The sequence below is a fragment of the Dipodomys spectabilis genome, unplaced genomic scaffold, assembly GCF_019054845.1.
Source record: "Dipodomys spectabilis isolate Male_0828 unplaced genomic scaffold, ASM1905484v1 ptg000018l, whole genome shotgun sequence".
NCBI lineage: Eukaryota > Metazoa > Chordata > Mammalia > Rodentia > Heteromyidae > Dipodomys > Dipodomys spectabilis.
The window spans coordinates 22,062,818-22,080,137 of NW_024870695.1; positions in this window are offsets into that span (position 1 = coordinate 22,062,818).

Genomic DNA, 17,320 nt, shown 5'->3' on the forward strand with positions numbered 1-17,320 from the left:
TGAGAGACTGCCACTTGCCGCCTTCTGGCTTGCTCACATTGTCCCCTGATTCTCCACCCAGCATGCCCTCCCCTTCCACTGTCTCTTGGGGACCGGTCCCCCTTTCAAGGCCTGGGATCCTCATGGAAAGAGCCTGGTGCTTCTGTGGTCTTCTCTGTTCCTGGAGCTCCCCTCTGGCTCCCAATTGCTAATCACACATTATTTTTACTGTTACTTATATCTTATGTGTAGATATCTTGTTTCCTCAATTCTAACATAGGTTCTATGGGGGAATAGCCTCTAATTCTTTGCCTTTCCTTCCTGGCAGTCCTTCACAGACTGCTTTCAACATCTCAAACACGGCATTAAATAGAGAATATTGGAGGATCGATTGGCAATCCAATCAATCTGGGTGAAAGCTGAGAGAGTTTATCAGCCCCCTCTCAGCAGGAGGAGGATAGGACTCAAGAGTCTACAGGAATGCAGTGGCCCGATCTCTGGCTCCCAGAATCCAAGGGCAAGAAGTTCAGAAAGATGCTGACTAATCTGATAAATGATACCTATAATAACTTATCTCCATATAGTACTGTACAATTTCATGTTACCCTTTACATGTATTTAATTTGATATTCACAAGACTGTAAGTGTCCAAAAGGTAGATTTTCACAGATGTTAATACTTCTATTTTGTAGATTATAAAACTGAGGATCAAATGATAAGGACAACCATGAGTTTACTATTTGGTGTGTTTTGTTGTTGTTTTGTGCTGGTCCTGTTATCATTTGAGCCACAACTCCACTTCCAGTGTTTTGATGGTTAATTAGAGGTTAGAGTCTCACAGACATTCTTGACCTTTCTTGGCTTCAAACCGTGATCCTCAGATCTCAGCCTCCTGAGTAGCTAAGATTATAGTCATGAACCACCAGGGCCTAGCTTAACCATTTGTATTAACCCCCTTTGGACTTCCAGGAGGAGTCCTTCTTCCCCAACTTACTTTTCTCGCCCTTCTGCCCCAGCTCTTACCATTTTTGCCTTATAGATGGTTATTGACATACAGGCATGGCTCAGTTACTAGAGCTTTAGCCAATAGTGTCACTACCACTCAAGCAATAGTGTCAGATACTGAGTTCAAGTCCTAATCTCTGCGCCCCCCCACCTCCCCGCAAAAAAAAGGTTTTCAAGGGAATCAGTAGAGAGTCTGCATGGGCCTAAGGAGGACACTAGACAGGACTATAATGATGGAGGCCACAGCTTGGCTTGTGGCAGGGCTAGATGTCCCCTTCATCTCCATCCATCTACTAGTGGCCCCCAATGGTCATCTCCATTCTACACATACATGGTGCACTAAACAAAGTCTTTACGATACCCGCTCACTAGGCTGAGCTCTGGTATGTGATGCCTGTAATCCTAGCTACTCAGAAGGCTAAGATCTGAGGATCATAGTTTGAAGCCAACTTGGTCAAGAAAATGCTTAGGGTGGCGTTGTGGCTCTAGTGGTAGAACACTAACCTTGATCACAAAGAAGCTCAGGGACACCACCCAGGCCCTGAGTTCAAAGCCCCAGGACCAGCAAAAATAAAAATAAAGTGAGAGCTGGAGGCCCATGAGTTCATGCCTCAGTATACACACACAAGATCCAGTCACTGGCCACTCTTTCAATGGGAGATTTGAGGCCATCAGGCACTCTCAACCCCAGCCAAGACCTCTTGTGATCAGGGGAGAGCCGAAGGGCACAACACACCTACACTCAGTCGGAGAAGGAGACTATGTCTGCAGTAGTGCAGGGCAGGGAGGGTGTGGCCAGCCAGTTGGCTTCTGGGCGGTGTCCAGTCCCAGCTGTTCTCAGCACAGCTTGAGGCTTAACTGTCTCCCTCACCGGAAGGCCAGCATAGGTTGCCACCGGGGCTGCCGGGAACCCAGTGGGCTATTCTGGGAGTGTGATGGGGCCCAAGGCAGCAGAAACTTCAGCCCCTTTGGTTTCCAGGCTGTTCTCCTCCCATCTGATGATAAGGCAGAGTTCAGCCATTATACAAAGCTTGAGGGTTGTAATGGTAGTTGTGGTCACACTAAAGTGGAACCTGGCAGAAGTGGCCTGTGCTCAGCCCTGGGTTGTAACTACCTGTCACTCATACAGCCCACAGTTTTTTCTTCCAGTTTTACAATTTGTCCTCCTTCCCACCCTGCTACATTAGCTCATTCACAGGCCTTCTGGTGCTGTAGCTCCTAGTTGAATCCAATGACAGGTTTCCTCTGAGGGCTTTTTTTCTTTCTTCTTTCACCTTTTGAGACTGAATAATTCTGTCATGGAAACAAGGAAAGTATGAAGACTGTGGGTAACAAAGATTAGAGTCAGAACCAAAAAGTGAAGCCTGTGGGATCAACCTGATTTTACAGAGATCTTGTTAGAACCCATCTTAGTCCCCTGTCAAGTTCACAATCTTCAGATGAAATTGGAGGTCGAGATGGAAAAGATCCTACCCAGGGACCTACTGTGATGGACAGAAGGCTCACAGGGAAGCAGAGGAGTCCAAACAACGCAAAACTTGCTCATCTGTAAAACGGGTTTGCCCGGGAGGTGGCGGGGAGACAATGCTGTGGAAAGAATGTGAGTGAAATCACGGATTCGGGAATGGAGGGTTTGGCCACTTTGCTCTGCTTTGTGCAGTTCCACAGGGGGAAAATGGCCCTTGGGCACAATTAGAAGAAGCTGGCTTCTGGATGTTTGCCAATTTCAATGCACAGCTTCAGAATCAGTGTGTCTTGCTTAGAAAGCTGGTACCTGGGCCTCTTTCAGATCAATGAGCCAAATCCCTAGGTGAAGCCAGGCAGGGCCAGAGAATTGGAGAGACTCTTAACAGCAAAAAGCCAGGGGGATGGAAGATACTTCCTTTCCCTTCCTCTTTTCCAAACCCTTCCCAGCCCTGTCTGAAATCCACCCTTAGGACATGGTTTCTTGGACTTAAAGGTGCATCTTCTGCTGGCTTAGATGCTGATTAAGAATGTAGATTTCCAAGCCCACCCAAACCTGTTAGATCAGAATCTGTACTTTAACCAGTACAACACAAGTATATCTTAAATCTCATGAAGTTTGAGCCACAGAAACACAAGTCCATTTTTTTTTCTTATTATTTTGGGGATTGAGCCTCACACCCTCCATTGGCTTTAAAAAATTTTTGTTCTAGCCTGACACTCAACCACTTGAACCACAGGCTCTACTTCCAGCTTTTCGGTGGTTAATTGGGGGATAAGAGACTTACAGACTTTCCTGCCTTGGGCTGGCTTTGAACTTTGATCGTCAGGATTATAGGCCTGAGCCACTGGTGCCACTACAAATCCATTTTGGATACAAGCCATGCTTCCCATGAGGGTTGAAGCACTGAGGAGAGCCACGGGGCTGTGGTTGGGTGATACAGGGGGTAGGAGGACAATCTCATTGCACACGTGCACATACTCCTGGGAACAGCTTTGTTGGAGAGAGAAGTCTCAGGAATAAATGAGTACCTGTAGTCTCTGGGGAAGGGGCTGACATGAGCCAGAGCTCCAAAAAAAGGTCTCAGCAAGCCCTCCTCATGTTTTTCTGCCCTCTTCCTAGACATCAAAGCCTGTTGTCATTGATTCTTTTCTTTTTTTTTGGGGGGGGGGGGGTCCGTCGTGGGGCCTGAACTCTGGGCCTGGGCACTGTCCCTCAGCTCTTCAGCTCAAGGCTAGCGCTCTACTACTTGAGCCACAGTGCCATTTCCGGCTTTTTGCTCTTTTTGCTTATGTGGTGCTGAGGAATCGAACCCAGGGCCTCATGCATGCAAGGCAAGCGCTCTACCATTAAGCCACCTTCCCAGCCCTCTTTTCTTTTTCTTTTTCTTTCTCTTTGTCTCTGTCTCTCTGTCTTTCTCTGTCTCTCTCTCTGTCTCCCTGTCTCTGTCTCTCTCTCTGTGCTGGTCCTAGGGCTTCACCTCAAGGTCTGGACACTGTCTCTGAGCTTTTTTGCTCAGATATAGTGCTCTACCATTTGAACCACAGCTCATCTTCTGTTTGTTTGTTTTGCTGGTTATTTGGAGATAATGAGTCTCACAGATTGTCCTGCCCTAATTGGCTTTGAACCTTGATCCTCAGATCTCAGCCTCTTAAGTAGCTAGGATTAGAGGCATGAGTCGTTGGCACCCAGCTTGGATTATTTTCTGTTGGATGTATGGTCTTGTCCCTTGTCCCCAACCTTCTCTTTTTAGAAATGAAAAGGCAAGTCACTGATATGATTTGGGGGCTGCATTCTAGGTCCATTCCATTTAGGAATAATCACATCCAGTAACTTCCTTGGTGTTTTCCAGGCTTTATCTGGCTGAGGCATCCATCCCAAAATTCCCAGCACATCTAGAAATTCTTTTTTTTTTTTTTTTTAATGCTAGTACTAGGGTTTGAACTCAGGGACTCAATCTTACATGGCTTTTTCATTTAAGGATGGAAGTGTACCACTTGAGCCATAGCTCTACTTCTGCCTTTTTGCTGACTAATTAGAGATAACAGTCCCGCAGACTTTCCTCCTTCGTCTGACTTTGAACTGTGGTCCCCTGTTCTCAGCCTCCTGAGTAACCAGGATTACAAGCACAAGGCTCTAGTGCCTGGTACTAACTAGAATTCTTGTACAAATGAAAAAGAACAATCTGCTGTGTCTATACCTACATTTTTTGTGCATCAGCAACCTGCCCAGGTTCTTGCTGTGGCTCTTTTCTCCTTCCCCTCTCTCATTCCCACTCTGTCTGGTCCATCTTGCCCCTGAGCTGGGTCTCAGCAGCCTGAAAGGAGAGAACTTGGATGAAAGGTATGAACTCCTGGTTCACACACCTGGAGCTTCTTTGCATGTAATTTTCCTAGGTGATACCACTCACTTACTGGCCATGGGCTTTTTTGTTTATTTGTTTGCTGCTTTTCCTTGTTTCATTCATTTGACCTCTTATTCTCAAATATGGGGCAGGAGCCACAAACTGAGAAGCAAAGGAGAAAAGGGCACTACTAAGGGAGCCTGTGGCTGCTGGACCTCTGCTTGTACAAGGTCATTTTGATCAGCTTACACTCAAGTAGCCCAGTGCAGTGGAGCAGGAGAGATTTACTCCTGGCAGCTCATTCACCCTAATACCATATTGCATTTCAAAACGCTTGTCTTGCTCTCTGGACCATTTCCTGACTAGAGCTGGGGGGGAAAAAGCAGCTTAACTCCTTCTCTGTCCTTGGGTCTACTCTCTCTGACAATGAAATAGGATTCCGGAAAGCCCCTCTCTCCAAGAACATGCCAGCCCACCCCGCCTCTTCCCCCGTCTGCTTACTCCTGCAGGAGATCAGAAGTTTTCTTCCCAGGGTCAGGCACAGGGCCGGCCAAGGTTTGACCCCACTAGCTGCCCTTCTCACCTCCAGCACCAAGTGCACAGTCAGCTGTTGACAAGGTACTGCTGCTAGGGACCTCCTGTATTGGGCAAGAATGGGAGACTTTCTGGACTTACAGAGCTTCTGACTTCCCAGCCAGTCAGAAGACACAAGTTCAAGACTCAGCCTGACCACCCAGCCACTGGCAATGCACTGTGATGATGCCTTTTTTTAAAAAAAAATGCCAGTCCTGGGGCTTCAACTCAGGGCCTGGGCTCAAGGCCAGCACTCTAATTGGACATAAGAGTCTCATAGACTTTCCCCTTGGGCTAGGTTTGAACTACCATCCTCAGATCTCAGGATTAGCTAGGATTATAGGTGTGAGCCACCAGCAGCTGGCTGGTGATATCTTTTCTCCCTCCTGAGCTACTTTCTCTTCCCTCTAATAAGAATAACTGACATTCACCATGTGATAGGACTGTTAGAAGTTATATAGTATTAACTTCCTCCCAATAGTTTTATTGGGTGAATGCAATTACTCTATCTTCTTATAAACCAAACACAAAGAGACCAAAACACATATTCAGGTTCAATAGCTGATGGTTTACCCTAGTGATGGTTTACCCTAGACTTTGACCCTAAACACTTCTCCATGCTGCTTCTGATGGCATAGGAGAGATGTCTCAGCTGTCTCCCATAAAACCAAGGTCATCATGTATCAGCACGGTGATAGGCAGTTCTGTGGATCTGGAATTAGAGTGATTTACCTGGGTCTGGCCCAGGTTGACAGATGTGGTTGTAGATGAGGTCTTGGCTGGGGCTGTGATCATCTGAAGGCTGGACTGAGGTGGGATGATCTGTTTGCAGCCTGGCTCGCTCACATGAAGCTGGTTATTGGAGACAGGGGGCGGTGCACACAGGTCCTCAGCTCAGTCTGTCTGTGGGCTTTTCCTGGAGCTAGCCATCTAAGAGGGCAAGGCAGGTGCTGAAACGTAGCTATGTGAGGCTCACACTGTACTATGTCTACCATGTCCTACTGGTTACCTAGGGAAGTGGGTGGGACTGTTAGAGCATCTTGGAGTCTGCCTATCACAGACAGTAACATAGAGTCTTAGCCTTGAGCTCATGATCTTTCTGTCTCAGCCTCCAGTGTGCTAGAATTATAGTCATGTCTCACCATGCCTGGCTTGCATGTGGCCTTCTTATTAGGACACTAGGCCTAGTTGATTTGGAGTCTACTGTAAGCTAGTATGACCTCATCTTCATTTGTTACGTGTGCAAGAGCCTGTTCCCAACTGAGGTCACGTTCATAACAAAAGCTTGGGACGTCCACCTTGGTTTTGAGGGTTATACAATCCAACCCATGACATGTACTGTGTAAGGTGTAAAGTCCTATCACAGATGTCATTGTCACCTTCACTGTGGCCATGCCGGTAGAGATGGTGATGACAGGAGGCAACAAGTTGACACGATTGTCATCGGATGGCAGCAGAAGTGGGCAGTTCTTTAAGGCACTTTTAAAATCCTTGTCATAGAGGCTATTTATCCAAGCTTAGCTGCTCTCTTTCTGTGTGTGTGTGTGTGTGTGTGTGTGTGTGTGTGTGTGTGTGTGTGTGTGTCTGTCTGTCTGTCTGTCTGTCTCTGCTTCTCTCTCTCAAACTTCCTCATGGCTTTCTATGGATTCTGTCCACAGAATTTATCTCCATCAGTGTCTCTTGCTAAGACTAGTCTTGCTCTAGTACTTTCTCCCCTTCACCTAACTGTCCCCAAATATCTCTAGAGGGAGACCATGTCTCCATTGTTTCTGAGCTCACTGTTTGTCTAAAAATCTGTTTCTGGGTAGAAGTCTTGGCACCCCTCCAAGAAATACCACCCAGCCATTCATTCCTGGTGCTCACTGAGCCAAATTGGGCACCCAGTCAGTGATGTGTGTAGGAAAGCACCGACCCAGGAATTGGCTGCTGGTCCCCGCTCTGCTTCCAGCGAGCTGGGGGGTGGCCGCAGGTGAGTTGTTCTGCTGCTTCTTGGCATCACTTTGACTCACCAGCAGCATGGATTTTGTGATTTAACTTCCCCATTCATGGAGGATCATTTTTGCTGGGCTGAGCTACTGGGAGAATTCAGAGAGGGACTTTGGTAACTACACCACTGCTGCCTGCTGCCTGCTGTATATCTTTCCCTTCTTTCCTGTGTTCCTCTAGCCTGGGGACACAGACCTGACCAAGTCCCAAACTCTTCTCCAGGGTGATACAGGGACAACAGGGTTGTTGTGAAAAGGAAGCCTGAAGACAGGTAGCCAGAAACCTGGCTTCTGGCCCTGGCTCTACCATTCTTGTTTGTGGGGCCTTGATGTCCTTTCTGCTCAGTGACAAAAGGCACACTCCTGCACACAATTGTGCTTGTCATGGGTGAAATGTGCTCAGTTGTGTTAGCATGCTTGGAAAGCCATCTAATGCTCTTCAAAGAAAAGGCCTTATGGGCCTCTTGAACTCCTCAGCATACCAGAAATTCCTTTCTTACTCCTTGCTGGACGTCCCTGGCTCATTCCTGTAATCTTAGCTAGTCAGGAGGCTGAGATCTGAGGATCACGGTTCAAAGCCAGCCTGGGCAAGAAAGTCCATGAGATTTTTTTTTTAATGTCCAATGAACCAGCAAAAAGCCAGAAGTGGAGGTGAGATGTGGCTCAAGTGGTAGAGCACCAGCCTTGAGCAGAAAAGCTAAGGAACAGTTCCCAGGCCCTGAGTTCAAGCTCCAGTACCAGCATACAAAACACACACACACACACACACACACACACACACACACACACACACACACACACACACACACACACACACACACACACACACACACACACACACACACACACACACACCAAAAACTATCCAGCTCCTTTACAAATACTTGTTGGTTTAAATTTAAGGGTTCTTGCCAACCTCAGAAAGAACAGTGCCACCAAACAACTCTGCCCTATAACCAGGAGGCCACTGAGTCAGATCACTAAGGAGGTACTGAGGACTTAGGGGCCAGGGCCCTCCAAGTTACCAGTGAATACGGATTGGAAAGGAAATAATGGGATAAAGCTTATGGAACATTCCAGCAACTGATCGCTGTGAAAACATACTAGTAGTTTCAAAATAATCCCTATTTATGTATTTTTGTACATCTGGGAAATGATCCTTGCACATGTGAGGCAAGCACTCTACCACTGAGCAGTTTCTGAGAAAAGTCCTCACTCTGTAGGTCAGAATGGCCTCTAATTCACAATCCTGCTCAGCTTTCCCCGTGCTAGGATTATAGGTGTGTGCCACCATAACCGGCTAGTCTGTGAGTTGCTTGTTTTTGGTTTTTTAAAAAATATAAATGCCGGGCTGGGAAGTTGGCTCAGTGGTAGAGCGCTTGCCTTGCATGCATGAGGCCCTGACTAGCCTTGAGCTGAAGAGCTGAGGGACAGCGCCCAGCCCAGAGTTCAGGCCCCACAACCGGACCAAAAAAAAAAAAAATATATATATATATATATATATATATATAAATGCCAACCCCACAGTGAGGGAAATAAAGCAAATTTGCATTCATAATGTCCCTCAGGCAAATTACAACATTCTCTCAGAAGTATGTAAATGGCTGACCCTAGGTTTTCTGTCAAATTGGCATCTTTTCTCCTCCCCTTAGAATTTACCCAAAGATTCTACCTAGATTACTGAGTGCTGGAGTCTTACCTAGAACAAAGAAAAAAGTTGGGCTGACTTAAGTCTATATCTTGTAAAATAATGATGATGATGATGATGATAATGTTAATGTTGTAGCCAGGCACTGGTGGTTCACGCCTGTAATCCTAGCTACTTAGGAAGCTGAGATATGAGGATCATGGTTCAAATCCAGCCTGGACAGGAAAGTCTGTGATATTCTTATCTTCACTGAATGACCAAAAAGCCTGAAGTAGAGCTGTGGCTCAAGTGCTAGGGCACTTGGCCTTGAGCAAAATAAGCTAATGGATAGCACCCAGGCCCTGAGTACAAGCCCTATAACTGGCAGAGAGAGAGAGAGGAAGGGGAGGGAGAGGGAGAGGGAGAATGGGGAGGGTGAGAACCAGGCATCACTGGCTCAGGCCTGTAATTCTAGCTACTCAGGAGGCTGAGATCTGAGGATCATGGTTCAAATCCAGCCTGGACAGGAAAGTTGGTGAAACTTTTTTTTTTTTTGTCCAGTCGTGGGGCCTGAACTCTGGGCCTGGGCGCTGTCGCTCAGCTCTTCAGCTCAAGGCTAGCGCTATACCACTTGAGCCACAGCGTCACTTCTGCCTTTTTTTTCCTTTTTGCTTATGTGGTGCTGAGGAATCGAACCCAGGGCCTCATGAATGCAAGGCAAGCGCTCTACCACTGAGCTACCTTCCCAGCCCCAAGTTGGTGAAACTTTTATCTCCAGTATACCACTAGAAAACCAGAAGTGGCACTATGGCTCAAGTGGTAGATCACTAGCCTTGAGCTGAAGAGCTGAGGGGCAGGGCTCAGGCTCAGAGTTCAAGCCCCATGACCAATGAGAGAGAGAGACAGAGAGAGAGAAAGAGAGAGAGAGAGAGAGAGAGAGAGAGAGAGAAACAAACAAGGTTGTAGATACAGCCAAGATTATTCTAAGATTTCAATGGAAGGACAAAATGATTGGAATTACCAAGAATAATCAAGTGTTGGGACATACAAACACTCTATCCTACCCTGTTTCAAAACTGCCGTCCTCAGTCAGCCAGTCTGTCCACATCTGTGACCAGTAGTTGGATGGCTATGTAGAAGTGGCTTCTGGTTTTCCCCTGAGTAGCTGGGCAGGGCCAAGTACCAGAGCTGACCAAACAATCCCTTTGTTGAAGTGGCTATCTCTCCTGGGAAAGTTGCTTATCATCAGCTCTGTCTGTTTACTGTTCCCAGGCCTCTCCTCCTTGTAGTCTCCTAGCTTACCTTTAAACTGGCCTCACACCCCTGACTTTCCAAGCCCCTCCCTGCCCTGCCAGCTGATTCGTCCTTTCCCTTGTCTCTCCTCAGCCCATAAACGTTGATGTGTACCTTAGAGCTGGCTGGGCATGATGGATGTTCACACAGAACATATTAGCTACTTGTGGCTGCTGTGACAGAGGACCACAGACTGGATGACTTCTAAGAAGATATTTGTTCTCTCCCATTTCTGGAGGCCAGAGCTTGCAGAGAATCCCTTCCTCATCTGGCCTTTCTCCTGCGCTGATGGCTGCCGGTATTCCTGGGCTTCACACGACATCACCCCAGGTCTGCCTCTGTCCTCACGTGGCCTCATCTATGTCTCCAAGGGCCCCCTTTTCTGGTTCCTATTCACAGCTCATCTTATCTGCATCCTTATTTAACATGTGTAAAGACTCATGTGTGGGTTAGTTCTGAGCTTCTTTTTGGTCGGGGATGGGGAGCCGGGGGGAGAAGGCAATCAAACTCAGGGTGTTGTACTTTGCCAGGCAAGCACTTTGCCACTAAGCTACATTCCAGCCCACATTCTGAATGTCTAAGTGGATACCTAAAACAGCCAGGTACACAAAGCAGGCCTGTACACCTGGCATCCGGGTGTTCTTCCCTCCAGTGCCCATCCCTGAAGCTCTTAGGAAGGACTGGCAGTATTAGTAAAGACTGCTAGAGACATGACCCACACTCAAACTCTCAGGTTCAGAGGCAGCTTCACTTTTGTTCTGCATAGAGCTGAGGTGCCCTCATGGCAGTGGGGACCTGTCTGCCCACTGCGTGGAGTGGTGCTTGTTGGTGATTAATTCAATTGGGCTGATGTGATCTTCTGGGGGCTGGTGGGCTAACCTCTGCTTCCCCTCCTTCTGGACATGTGTTCCAACCCTCTTGCCCTTAGACTCAGTGCACAGCCAGGCCTTTGGGGGAGCCCTGCAGTTCCAGAATGTGGGGAGAACAGTTCACAAAGAGTGCTCAGATATATCCTAGGAGGCATCTGTGAATGAGAGCAGGGTCAGCCAACTCCATTCCACTACTTGTTTTTTTTTTACATATAAAGGTAGTGTGTGTATGTGTATGTGTGTGTGTGTGTGTGTGTGTGTGTGTGTTGATCCTGGGCTTGAACTCAGGGACTCATTCTGTAGCTTAGCTTTTTTCTGCTCAAGGTTGGTGCTCTACCACTTGAGCCACACTTCCAGTTTCAGCTTTTTTTGTTTTTTTGGGGGGGTGTTTGTTTGCTTGTTTGTTTTTGTCAGTTGTGGGGCTTGAACTCTAGGTCTGGGCGCTGTCCCTCAGCTCTTCAGCTCAAGGCTAACACTCTACCACTTGAGCCAAAGCGCCACTTCTGGCTTTTCCTGCTTATGTGGTGCTGAGGAATCAAACCCAGGGCCTCAGGCATGCAAGGCAAAAGCACTCTACCACTGAGCCACCTTCCCAGTCCTGTTTTTGTTTTTGTTTTGAAGACTTTTCTGCTTGAGCTGGCTTTTTTTTTTTTTTTTTTTTGGTCGTGGGGCTTTGAACTCTGGGCCTGGGTGTTGTCCCTCAGCTCTTCAGCTCAAGGCGAGCACTCTACCACTTGAGCCACAGCACCACTTCTGGTTTTCTGGTGGTTTATTGGAGATAGGAGTCTCACGGTCTCCCCTGCCCGGCTGGCTTTGAACCGCGATCCTCAGATCTCAGCCTCCTGAGTAGCTAGGATTACAGGCATGAGCCACCAGCGCCTGGCTTTGAGCTGGCTTTGAAACAGATCTCAGCCTCCTGAGTATCTAGGATTACAGGTATGAGCCACTGGCGCCTGGCTTATCAATAAAGTTTCACTGGAGTATTGCCAGGTAGATTTATTCCCATATGGACTGTTTGCTTTCATGCTACGGTGGACAGAGTTGCGATGGAGGTGGCATGTTCATGAAATCAAATCTGTCTGCTAGTGAGTCTTCACAGAGACCGACGGGCGTTTCTGCAGCTCTGCAGTAAGGAAGTCCTCCTCTCACCAGCCTCAGATTGTTCATGCAGCCCTGCATTAGGGAACTTCTCCTCTGTCTGCTTCTGTCTAGACTGCTCTGAGAGCAGATAAAGAAGGGGGCAGGGGTCACAGGGATGTATTGGTGTCTGACTCACCTGGACTTGTGCAAGGTGGGGCACTGAAACATGTCTACATCTATTCCCCTCTCCTCCCCCACTTCCCCCCCCCCCCCAGCCTGCCTCTGGCTCTCCACAATTGTACCCCTACCACACACAGACACACAGACACACACACAGACACACACACACAGACACACACACAGACACACAGACACACACTGTAGCTGGCTTCCCTCCTCCCACCTCCAGGAGGACAGGAGAATTTGTTCCCAGAACACAAGGAATTCCCCACACCCCCTGCCCAAACTGCCAGGGTGACTTCCCTTAGCCCCAGGCTGGGAAAGGCTGTAACTGGAGCTGGGCTGACCTGCTGCTGATGGGAGGGGCCTGGGCTCCCTCCAGGGAAGGGGGTGGGGTACTGCCCTCTTGTCATTGGTCAGAGTGATCGTCAAGGATTGCCCTATTAGGAACCGCAGTGATATCCTCAACGTGGTCCCTTTGCTGGCTCTCCTAGGTGTCCTGGGTCCCCGGTGGGCTGCGACCCTCATCCACACAGCTTTCCAGGCCTGGCAAGGGCTCTGCGGAAGGGGAGGGCCTGCCTGAATAAACAAGTACAAAAGCATCTGGGCCCCATTCCTCCTCTGCCCAACTCCCACTACACTGAAAGCTGCTTTGGACACCCGCTGGCCTGGCCATAGCACCTGCTGAGCCAGGGAAGTGCCCCAGCCCCAGCCCCTCCTGGGAGGAGGGTGCCTCAGTACCCAGTGCTCCTTTAGTCCTGTGGGCTACCGCCTGAGTGAGAGATTTGTTATTAAACCTGTTCTGTGCTGACTCCAGTGTCCCTCTGGCAGCATGAGCTGGCCTGTGACTGATCTGCCAGATGGCCAGGGAGAAACATATGTCCTGGACCGGGGGAGGGGGGACCGGGGCTGTACTCACACCAATGAGGGCCCCGTCTCTCCTCACTACCTCCCTCCACCCCAGGGCCCTGTCCTAGCTGATCTCATCGTGCTGTGTAATTTATGTGATGGGTGCTAGGCTGAGTGACCCACACAGGCTTTACCGAATACCTAGCTGCTTAACAGGACTGACCACAAAAGGCGTTGCTGTGTTACCTTATTTAGTCTCTGTGATGAATGTACACAAACTAGGCTTTCCTTCTCTCTCTCTCTCTCCCCCCAACCTTTGTTTCCTTCCTTCCTCCCTTCTTCCCTTCCCCCCTCCCCCTTCCTCCCTCCCCCCTCCCTCCCTCCCTCCCTCCCTCTTCCCCCCTCCCCCTTCCTCCCCCCCCACTCCTCTTCCTTCCTTCCTTCCTTCCTTCCTTCCTTCCTTCCTTCCTTCCTTCCTCTTTCTTTCTCTCTCTCCCTTTCTCTCTCTCCCTTTCTTTCTTTCTTTTTCTCCCCAACTTCTATTTTGCCAGTCCTGGGCCTTGGACTCAGGGCCAGGGTGTTGTCCCTGAGCTATTATGGTAGGCTAGTGATCTACCATTTGAACCATAGCTCTACTTCCTACTTTGTGGTAGTTAATTGGAATTAAGAGTCTCACTAACTTTCCTGCCCAGGCTGGCTTTGAACTAGCATCTTCAGATCTCAACCTCTTGAGTAGCTAGGATTACAGATGTGAGCTACCAGTGCCTGGCTCATCACTCTCTTCTTCCCCGCCTCCCCCTGCTTTTTCATGCTGGAGATGGAACCAAGAGCCTTGTATATGCAAAGCACACACCCTACCACACAGCTGTAGCCCTGGCCCTACAATTTCTTTCTTTCTTTTTGGTTGGTCATGGGCCTTGAACTCAGGGTCTGGACACTGTCCCTGAACTAGCACTATAATTTTGATCCACAGTGCCTCTTTTGGCTTTCTGGTGGCTAACTGCAGATAAGAGACTCATGGACTTTCCTTCCTAGGCTGGCTTTGAACTGCAATCCCTGGATCTCAGCCTCCTGAGTAACTAGGATTACAGGCTTGAGCACCAGCAAGTGCCAGGCTTGGTCAAGTTCTTTGTCCACATCTAGCACCCAGGTAAGGCAGAACTGGAAGGAGTAAAGACGGCACCAGACCACACCCCCTGCTCCTGCCCCTGGGATTGGCTGGTCTAATGAGCAGCCTAGGATAGCTTCTCCCCAAGCAGTCATCTTGTTGTACAAGTAGAAAACTCAGAGGCCTCCTTTCAAGTAGTAAACAATACAGCCTTGTTGGAGGGTGACCTGCTCTGTGAGACCTCTCTTGTCCTTGCTGCTGTCCTTGCTCTCCCCTGTGCAGGGATGGCTAAAGTCTCTGAGACTTCCCAACACAATGCTGGGAGCCAAGGGCCGGCAAGACGGCAGGACCATGGCTTGTTGGTCCTAGGGCCCAGCTGGTGGGACCTATGGTTTCCATTCCCCTTCAGCAAACTTGGCTCTTCACTTTCTTATGAAGCAAGCAGGTCAGCAGAAGTTGGAGAGCAAGATAGTCAGAACTGACGGTTGTAGAACATGGTGGATTCCTACTGTTTCAGTGGGAGAAGTTGTGGGGTTTCTGCAAAGTTCCTGGATCTGATGAAAAAGCATGTTTCCGGGCTGGGAAGGTGGCTCAGTGGTAGAGAGCTTGGCTTGCATGCATGAGGCCCTGGGTTCGATTCCTCAGTACCACATAAGCAGGAAAAAAAAAAAAAAAAGAAAAAGCATGTTTCCAATGGATAAGTAACATCTCCAGGATAAGTCCAAGGGCTGTAGACATTGTGTGTGTGTGTTGTGTAGTACTGGGGCTGGCACTCAACCCCTCACATTCTCACTCAGCTTTTCCACTTATCACTAGCATTCTGCTACTCCAGATACACTTCTACTTCCAGCTTTTTGCTTAATTGGAGTTAAGAGTCTCACAAAATTTTCTGTCTAGGTTGCCTTCCAACCACCATCTTCAAGTCTCAGCCTCCTGCTTATAGACATGAACTACCAACATCCCACACCTGTTTGTTGTTAAAAAAAAAAGCCAATAGAGCATACTAGTACATAGGAGGTCTATGGTGGAGCACTAGCCCACCCTGGATTTAATCCCCCTGCTACCAGAAGAATGAAAGAAAGGAGGAGGGGGGAAGGAAGGAAAAAAGGGAAAAAAAAGAAAGGAGAAAGAAGGAAGGAAGGAAAGAGAGAGAGGGGAGAAGGGAGAGAGAGAGAGAAGGAGAGAGAGAGGGAGAGGGAGAGAGAGAGGGAGAGGGAGAGGGAGAGAGGTAGCACATTCTTGCACTTCTAGCACTGAGAAGGGGCATTGCAAGTTTGAGGCTAGCCTGGACTAGGTAGTGAGACCCTGCCTCAAAACGAGACTCATAGACTAACCACTTTCATTCTAAACACTAATTCTGGGGCTGGGAAGGTGGCTCAGTGGTAGAATGCTTGCCTTGCATGCATGAGGCCCTGGGTTCAATTCCTCAGCACCACATAAGCAAAAAGAAAAAAGCCGGAAGTGGCACTGTGGCTCAAGTGATAGAGGGCTAGCCTTGAGCTGAAGAGCTGAGGGACAGCGTCCAGGCCCAGAGTTCAGGCCCCATGAGCGACCAAAAACAAAAAACATAAACACTAATTCTACACTGAGTGAGAGAAAGCAGATTTGCATTTTGTCAAAAAAAATTTTTTGGCAAAATTTTTTTAAACAAGTTTTATTAACACTTGCCAACTCCACAGTGAGGGAAAGAAAGCAAATTTGCATTCTTTATGTCCCTCAGGCAAATTAAAACCTGTTCTCTTGAAGTAGGTAAATAGCTGACCCTGGAATTCGTCCTTCTCCTCTTAGTTCTTACCCAAAGGGTCTACATGGATAACAGATAACTAACGGGGCGCTCAAGTCCTACCCAGAACAAAGGAAAAAAACTGGGCAGACTTAAATCTATACCTTGTAAAAACAAGGTTGTAGATAAAACCAAGAGGACCCTAAGATTTCCATAGAAGGACAAAAGGATCAGAATAGCCAAGAACATTTTTTAAATGAAGAATAGCCAAGTGCTAGGACTTAAAAGTCACTCTTCCCTACCCTACCTGACTGCTCAAATGCTAAGCCAGTATTCTACACTAAAGTCCATCTCAGCCAAAATTAGACTTTTAGTTTGTTTTTGTTTTGGTTGTGGGGCTTGACCTCTGGCCCTGGGTGCTTTCCCTGAGCTCTTCAGCTCAAGGTGAGCGTTCTACCCCTTGAGCCACAGTGCCACTTCTGGTTTTCTGGTGGTTTATTGGAGATTAGAGTCTCACAGGCTTTCCTGCCCTGGCTGGCTTTGAACCAAGCTCCTCAGATCTCAGCCTCCTGAGTAGCTAGGATTACAGGCATGAGCCACTGGCACCCAGCTAAAATTAAACATTTTTGACTTGAGTGCCTGTGACTCATGTCTGTAATCCCAGCTCCTTGGGAGGTTGAGACTGTGAGGATCACCGTTCAAGGTCAGCCCAGGAAGAAAAGTTCAGGAGACTTCCTCCCATCTCATCCCATAGCTAAGTGGCAAGTACCCACCTTCCCAAGCTATGCTGTATTGAGATTATTAGGAGACTGTGCTGTCAGGTGGTACTGAGCCTGCCTGGCCAAAGAAGTTGGCAAGCCAGTCTCAGTGGAAAGAGAGCCAGATGAGGTGGCATGTGCCTGCAATCTCACCAACTACAGGAAGCCTAAGAGTTGGCAGCTCATCTCAGGCATGCCCAGGTGGCAAAACAAGAACTTAGCCTAATTTTAAAAATTACCCCAAGCCAGGCGCTGATGGCTCACACCTGTCATATTAGCTACTCAGGAGGCTGAGATTCGAGGATCACGGTTCAAAGTCAGCCTGGGCAGGAAAACCCTGGTGACTCTAATCTCCAATTCACCACCAGAAAACCAGAGGTGGCGCTGTGGCTCAAAGTGGTAGAGTGCTAGCCCTGAGTAAAAGAGCTCAGGGACAATGCCTAGGCCCTGAGTTCAAGCCCCACAACCAACAACAACAACAA